At 36.4% G+C, this 8,536-nt stretch overlaps 1 pseudogene; it reads right to left on the reverse strand.

Annotated features, from left to right (window-relative positions):
- Positions 1–858: 858 nt before the first annotated feature.
- The window catches only part of LOC102594198 (abscisic-aldehyde oxidase-like), a 12,370-nt pseudogene continuing 4,692 nt past the window's right edge, over positions 859–8,536 (reverse strand).

The raw sequence follows: 8,536 nt of genomic DNA on the forward strand, positions 1-8,536 counted from the left end.
TATGCTTAGTATTTTAATTTTTAATATTAAAATGTGTAATAACACTAATACTTGTCTAAAATAAGTTATAGATATTTATGTAATTATAAATTATTTAGTTAAATTATTACTACTAAATATAATAATATATCATTTTTTAGGACAGACGAACATACGTAATATAAATTGGCACTGATGGAGTATTAATGATTCATTAAAATCATATAAAGACTTTTGAGGTTTCATAGAGTCTAAATCTTTTCAGAAAATTCCAAGGTAAGAAGATTTGAAGGGGACGGGCAAATAATTTTCGTACCAACTTATTTTGACTTTTTTTCAAAAAGAATATATACTGAGGACGTGGCAGCATTAAGCGGCTGCCACGTAAGGCTTTTATTTGAGAAAAGTTACAATTTTATACGTTTCAACTTTTTTGTATGCTATTGAAAAATAAAGAACTTTTGAATTTTCTATTGTTTATTTAATAATGTAGATGGATCAAAATGTCAAACAAATAAAATTAGATGGGGGGACCACTACTTTCATTTAGACGTAGAATAAAATTGAATTGAAAATTGAATCAAATCGTAAATTGAGTCAAATTGAAAAAAAAAATAGTGATTTGATTTGATTTGACTTGATTTGATATTTTTTAAAATCGACTATACTTGATTGATTTGGTTGTAACTAAAAAAATCAATCCAATATTATATATATAACTTTTAAAATTTATTTTAGACATAAAAATATTTACTTGTTGAAATTATTAGTAATTATAAAAAATGTATCATTCTTGTTTAAATTGACTAAAATAAAGTGAATCATATAAATTGAAACACAAAATATTTTTAAATAAACTAAAAGATATGTTGACATGTGTGACTACCATATCTAAGAATTTGGTCATTAAGATTAAACAAGTGACAATCCAAGTCAAGTATAAATGTTTCCTACCTCATTTCGCCTATTATAACAAAGAAAGCGGAGGTATTCCAATCGCACCCAAGAGAGTTGCTCTCTCAACTCTCTACTTTACAAGAATTTACTAATAATTTTGGGATGATTAACAATGAAGAATTAATTGCCTCTTTTTGTATAGGCAAAAAATGACTTGGGCTTCAACTATGCTATAGGAGTATTTCAATTCTCCTCCACATCTTAGCATCCTTAGACTCCAAGGAATAGAAAATCAGCCAAGTAAAATTGGCACATGGATTGGACTCCACAAAAACCAACTCTTTTAAGTTCAGTATCATTTGAGATCTATGTTTATACAACTTTGGTAAGATTTCTGAGCCAGCAAAGTTTCCAAGTATTTCTCCACATAATCCAGGCCACACTGTGTCTTCACAACGGGTAATATGGCAGGGACGTCAAGATAAAATTCTGAATCAGACCCGTCAAGCTTGCCCCATAGTTTGAGCTGTTCACGTGCTGCTTTAACGGCTGCTCGTGTTGCACAATGGACACTAACTGCCAGCAGCAACGGTGGCTCACCAGATGCTGCAAGAAAGTATTCATATTAAGATTCAACGGTTTGTACATACAAAGACGGATCTAGGATTTGAAGTTTACGCATTCCTACAACAACTTCAAGTTAGTCTAGACAAAAGTTACTGAGTTCATGTGAAACTCATAGATTGTACTCTTTATCCACCACTGTCTATGAATGATCATACATATACCATGTTGATCCAAAGAGACATTGAATAATCTATATTATTGGACAAACTTACAGTATTCTATTTCTTTGGCTAGTTTTTAAGAATCACCTCAAATAGGTTTCGTTATTTTCCACACAACCAAGTGAAGAATGAGTATAAGAACCTTTCATGACATCTGCAGTCATAATGAACAAGCAAAGAACTTGTTTGACCAAAGGGACAGGAAAGGAAATGAAATTATACCTTTGGATGAGAGAACACGTTTTTTGTGATGTCCACTGTTTACCACATGAACATTGAAATTCTGAGGTATGGTGTCAATCGTCGGGATCTTGTACGTCCAAGTGCTGTTTGAGACCATTAACCCGTCTTCGTTTGTAAGATATTCTTCATGCATGAAAAATCCAATTCCTTGAACGAAAGCCCCTTCAATCTATAACGAAACAAAAAAAAAACAATTCCCACAATTTAGAACAATCTTATGATCAAGAATTAAATAGCTCTGAAGTTCGAATAACAACTCGAATGCATGATACACCTCTCAATAATATAACGAATTCTAATTACATAATCTAAAATCCATGATGAGGGAAGAAACCTGTCCCAAATCAATGGCTGGATTCAAGCTTTGCCCGCAGTCATAAATAATATCCGATTGCAAAATGGTAGTCTCTCCAGTCAGAATATCAATCTCCACCTGCAAAAATAGCTTTATTGTTTACTAACAAATTGTCCATAATCAAAGTTTCTGGCCAAGTGTTGTGCACTCATATATATTGAAAATTGAAAATCATTAAATACATTCACTTTCAAGATGTCTTAGTGGTGAAATGGTAGACACACGAGACTCAAAATATATTGCTAATGGGAATGAAGGTGCAAGTCCTCTTCAAGGCTGACATTCTCAATAAGAGAGCTCAGATTGAATCAGTATTAATATATCAATTCGATCTCAGCTCTTGGAACTGGAATGCATTTGTCAGTGGCTCGTGAAATCTTGGTGATCTTCTCTATCTACTAAATGGGGAGTACACTTCAAAATAGCAGACTGAAGCAGGGAACATTACTAAGAGATGGATGAAAGAACCAGAAAAAGCGATAAACAATAAGCTTACCTCACTGACAGCAGCGCCAAAGTTCAAATAACTCTTGGAACTAGATTCTGGTACATAATAGGAATGTGCTGCTAAGTTTACTGATTGCATTTGTGCCTGCAAAAAGAAGGGGTGAGTGGGAGAGTACTGCAAACTCAGATAATAAAACATGAGCAAGAGTGGCTAATGGATTTAGTTCAATATGGTTCCAAAGCTACTTATGTGAAACTAATTCCCTTTAAGTGAAGAATTCTGTTATGGTCTTCAAATTGAACTCAACACTAAGAAACTTACAGTGACTGGTGGAACCAACTTCAACTAGCTATGTTGCTCGGACATTCCTAAAATACTGACACAACCTGTGTTAGATCGGCCAAAAATACATTGCTTTTGAAGGATCTGACATGCACCCATCAACATTTTTTGAAGAGTTCGAGCAACATAGTCAACTAGTACTTTCCAGTATTTTATCTTGTGACTAATTTAAATTTAGCATCTTGGGTATCACGACTTATGTTAGGACGTGACGACATGTTAAGAAAAAGGTAATAATTGTTGATACTGCATTGCCAGAAAAGAGGATATGTTGGGGAATAAGAGAATATGATATTTGTAGTTTTGATGATTGACAAAGTGTTTTGATGTTTGACAAAGTAAACTGTGATGCATTGTTTATCATCATCAAGAAAGGGGAAATTGTTGGGAAGTAGGAGAATATATAAGTAGTTTTGATGATTGATAAAGTGAACCTAGTTCACTACTTGTTGTCTTATGTGTACTCTATTAGGTGAACTAGGTCCCTAGACGTGAATGCGGACAGCTTTTACAAATATAGGAGATTGCGACAAAGAAGGAAACTAATAAAGTGCAGAAATTAAAGAACGAAAAAAGAAATAGTTGAAACAAAGGAGCAAAGAAGGAAAAAAATAAAGAGTACAATTGAAGTCCAAAGAGGAGTCACAATTTCCTTATAGGATGAAACTTCTTTTAAGGAAGGAAATCCGTCAAAGTTGTCTCATAGGATGAAACTCCTTTTAAGGAAGGATTTCCCTATAGGAAGACAAGTCCTATTCAAAGTAAGAGTCCTAGTCCGTGATAAACTAGGGCATGGCAAATCTTCAGTATATATATGACATGAAGACCATTGAAAGTCGCACCTATTGCATATTCATGAAAGTCATCATCTTGACTCCAATAGTCATTGGAGCAAAACTGCAAGGCTTCGTCACAGCAATATTAGAACCGGGTTCATGAGTTGTATTCGAGTATGAGCTATTGAATGTTGAAGTCTGATCAATTAAAGTCTAGGGTTATTAGTCTTTGTTGATTTTTTCTAGGTTTGTTATTGAGTTGTAATAATTCCTAGATTGAAGAGCAAGATCCAAGTGGTTTGACTTCTTGGAGAGTAGAAAACACGGTTATAGTTAACCGTTAGAGAGAATTGTAACAAGAAGTGGTTTGGCTTCTTGGAGAGTAGAGTATTCGATTATAGTTAGTCGTTAAACATTTTGAGTGAACTGTTGAGATAAGATACTAGAGTTAGTCCCTTTGATTATAGAGTTGTAATCTAAAGTTGCTCTTTGAAGTTAGTGAAGTTGGTAAAATTCTACGAGGTGTAGGTCATGGTTTTTTATTCCCTTGAGCAAGGAAGTTATCCACGATAAATTAAGTGTTATTTACTTTATGTTCTAATACGACTAGGAACCAGGTTCCTAGAAATAACTGTTGGTGCGTAGTTTCTAACAGGACATCTCAAGAATACTAATTAACTATGACTGTAAAAACCATACCAGAAAAGCGGAAGTGACTGACTGCGACAGTGTGACTTGCGGAGTTGAAATTTCAGAAAAAACTGAGGAGGTAGTAATATAGTGGGAAAACAAACCTGTCGAATCAGTGTTGGCCAGTCAACAGAGACATTTTGTTCCTGCAACTGTTTCTTCAGAGGAGTCAGTCTTTCAACCAAGACATTACAGCAAAGTTTAACAGCTTCACAGCTTGATTCCGAGGTAGTGCTCCCTGCCGTCAACCCGCCTTGCACTATGCTTAAGGTGTCTGCTTGTATGACTCTTACTTTCTCCACAAGGTCTTTGGCCCAACTACTTTCAATTAAACCAAGAGCATAGGCCGTCATCTGTTTCACCTTTGTCCATAGCCCTTGGCCAATTTCAATCCCTCCAACCTCTACAACAATTGATCCGTCTTGCAGAATACTGACTTTTCCCGGGGTCGGTCGTTGCATAGCTTCATGCACGATTGGCACTCGAGAAATACCCCTTTTTTTCCATGTATTTTTCTGGTTAAACTGTTTTTATCATCTCTCTTCGTTCGAAAAAGCTCGAGGACACAGCCAACTTATCCATGATACTAGGCAGTGTATATTCTCCTACTGATGCAATGTTATCATAGAAAAAATTGAGGCTTTCAAATGTATGGACATTTTTATTTCTGACCAAGTCCACCTCCATCGACAGTGAACTCGATACATGCTCTATTATAGCTTCAGCAATGTAAGATCCTTGCACCTCCCCAGGGCCCCGCATAGTCGATTTGCTGGTAAGATTTGTCTTGCATAGTTTAACATCAAAAGATAGGGCACCCCAATCATATTTCTTTAGTGCTTTCATCACATTTAATGGTAGGATGGGGCTTACATCTTCCGAGATCCCAGCATTTATCAATAGATCAAAGATGTAATGCTGTGATCTTTCCGCTCGACTTGAATCCTACACTATATGTTACTTTCATTGGGTGTCTTCCTCCTGTCATTATCATGTCAGCGTTCCGGTTCACATATATCCTGACAGGTCGCCTTAACTTGTATGCTGCAAGTGCACAGGCTGTGGAAACCTAAAACCATACATAAACTTTGACATCAGAGTCAGAAAATCTTACAAACACACTACAGAAGATAAGCTAATAAAATGTCCCGAAGCACAAATATGTAGATTGTAAATTCCTTATTATTATTTATTCTATATACTTACAGGCATTGCTCTGACTCCCTTGCCCCCAAAACCACCTCCGACCCTTCTTGTAATTACACGGATATTGTGTTTAGGAACACCAAGACAAGTGGTAATCACACGATGTGCGCTCTCAGGGCACTGACTTGAAGTATAAACAACCATGCAGTTGTCTTCGTCTGGAACTGCAAGGGCAGTCTGTGTCTCCATATAAAAATAGTACTCAGAACCAAGTCTTACCTGGAAATGATTGTTAAGAAATTCAATAAGTAACAAACCCGAACCTTTAGCATACATCTACAGTTAGACATTCTAGATCACCATCCAGGAATCAAAATTCAGGATGTTGAAGTGTGTGACCGTCTCAATCACGTGCACTCTTGATTTTTTTCATGAACGTGGCATGTGGAAATTCTTTTTAGTAATGGGTGCGGTGGTGGTGAGATTAGAACCTAGGGCATCTGCCTCTGATATCATGTTGAAGTTGTGTGATCATCTCATCTAAAAGCCTAAGCTATTAGAAAGAGATATCTTCAACACAGGAAACCATTGAAACAAATGTGAACAGTAGAGAAATAGAAAGTACCTCGGCTGAGAGAATCTTGTGATCAGCTTCAGCCATTCCTTTCGAGAAATCACCGACCTGTTTTGGATATAGAAATGGCGGGATTTGGATAAAGCTAGATTTCTCAACAGCTTCCTCAACGGTTAAAATGGGTGAATCTACATTTGCAGTGTCGTATTCAACGAGGGCCATTCTTGCAGCCACGTCAGCAGACCTCTGACTGTCAGCAACCTGTGTAATTCGACCACCATATCAAACAACATAAGCAAATAGTTCATCTGGATTAAAGCGTGAAAAATTAATGTTTCATAGAACACAATTCCAGCAGAAGGAAACTTTAAGTGCCCACCACAACTGCGATTCTGTCGCCAGCGTATCGGACGAGATCATCTGCAAATAAGGGCTCGGGATCAGAAAATCTAATAGCTCCTACATTTGCCCCTCCGATTGGGATATCTTTAAAAGTAATAACGGCGGCGACTCCATCTGTTAATTGATTCGACTCGAGCTGGATTCCCTTTACACCTGCTAATGCTTTCGTACTGTATATAAATGCTCCATACAGGCAGTTTGGCCGTGAAGGAATGTCATCTACATAAACAGCTTCACCTGGAAAATAGTATATAAACCAGCGCACTAGTGTTTGAAAATAAAATCATGGGGGGAGGAATACATGACAACAAGGGCAAACAAAGGTGAAGAAATGACCAAAACAACTGATCTAGAAAATACTGAACCATTTTCAGAGAAAAAGAAACTTCAATCGAAAGCTCAAGAATGCTTTTCCCTTCTGTACTTGTTGTTCTTTAGTTGTGTATTTTCACTTTAGATATCTGTTACCAATTTAACAAAGAATAATTATGTTGCTTGGACCCTCCAAAAATGTTGCCGTACCCATGTCGAATCCTCAAAAAATGCATAGATTTCGGAGGATCTGACACACATCCAACGATACTTTGAACAGTCCGAGCAACATAGGAATATAAAGCGCAAGTATAAACATGGAATGTCCAGAGCATACCTTAAGAAACAAAAGACTTGGGAAGGGACAAGTTTCCACATTTCTACTATTCACAAGCACTCTAAACGAGGTTTCTCCTAAGTAGGAGAATCTCAAGCAATTTTCCTTGGAGCAATGGTGATATAGGTCACGGGTTTGAATCGTGGAATTAGCCTAATTAGGTTAACCTGCCTACATCACACATCTTGGGGCGTGGCCCTTCCTAACACTCTGTGTGAACACGGGATGCCTTATGCACTGGGTTGTCCTTTTAAAACAGAATTAACTAAAAAATTAATGATTATACCTTGTCCATAACCCTCATTGCTCGAAAGGCAATTAGTGTTAGCATGATGAATTAATAGTGAATTATTGTATATAGTGTTGTAAATAAGTGTAATGATAGAGATTTGTTGTAGTAATCATAGAGAATAAATATTGTGATAGAATATCAGATTTGGAGGAATAGCATAGCAAATTTAGAGGGATTTGAATGGCAGATTTAGAGGGATTGAATAGCTGATCTTTAGGAATAAGGATGACAGATCTTTAGGGATGTGTAATGTGTATACTTCTCAATATAAAGTAAAGACACTCACTTAGAGAGGCATTCAGCAAAATCTTGACAATTAGTATCAAAGCTGGTGTTAGAATATGAATAAGTTTATACAATCCTATTAGAATAGGAATAGGTTTATACAATCCTAGTAGAATAGGAACAGGAATAGGTTTATACAATCCTATTTAGAATTGAATAGGAATAGAAATAGGAATAGTAAATAGTATCCTACTTGGTAAAGGATTGTATTGTAGTGTCTATAAATAGGGTCTCAATTTAATAATGTAGACACAACAACAATTCAATAATATTCTTTTCCTATATTTCTCACATGGTATCAGAGCCTCTACGATCTTGGTAGAAAATCAAAGAGTTTTCGCTGCCGGCGGGTGGCTATTACCAACATATGCCGCCCGTCTGGCCAATGATTATGTTAATAAAAGTAGGACAAATGATACATGCATGAACCCCATGTTCAAGGGAAGAAACTTAGTCAGACAGGTCACCATGCATCAATTTTCGGTGACTTTCTAGGGCTGTTTTGTGTCAACCCCATATCGTTGGTATTTGTGTAGCACCGTTCCATCTTTCCGGTGACTACTTTTTCATATATAATTTATGTAGCACCGTGCCATCATTCCGGTGACTACTTTCTTATATCTAATTTGTGTAGCACCGTGCCATCATTCCGGTGACTACTTTTTCATAT

This window comes from Solanum tuberosum, unplaced genomic scaffold (assembly GCF_000226075.1).
Source record: "Solanum tuberosum cultivar DM 1-3 516 R44 unplaced genomic scaffold, SolTub_3.0 scf00068, whole genome shotgun sequence".
Lineage (NCBI taxonomy): Eukaryota > Viridiplantae > Streptophyta > Magnoliopsida > Solanales > Solanaceae > Solanum > Solanum tuberosum.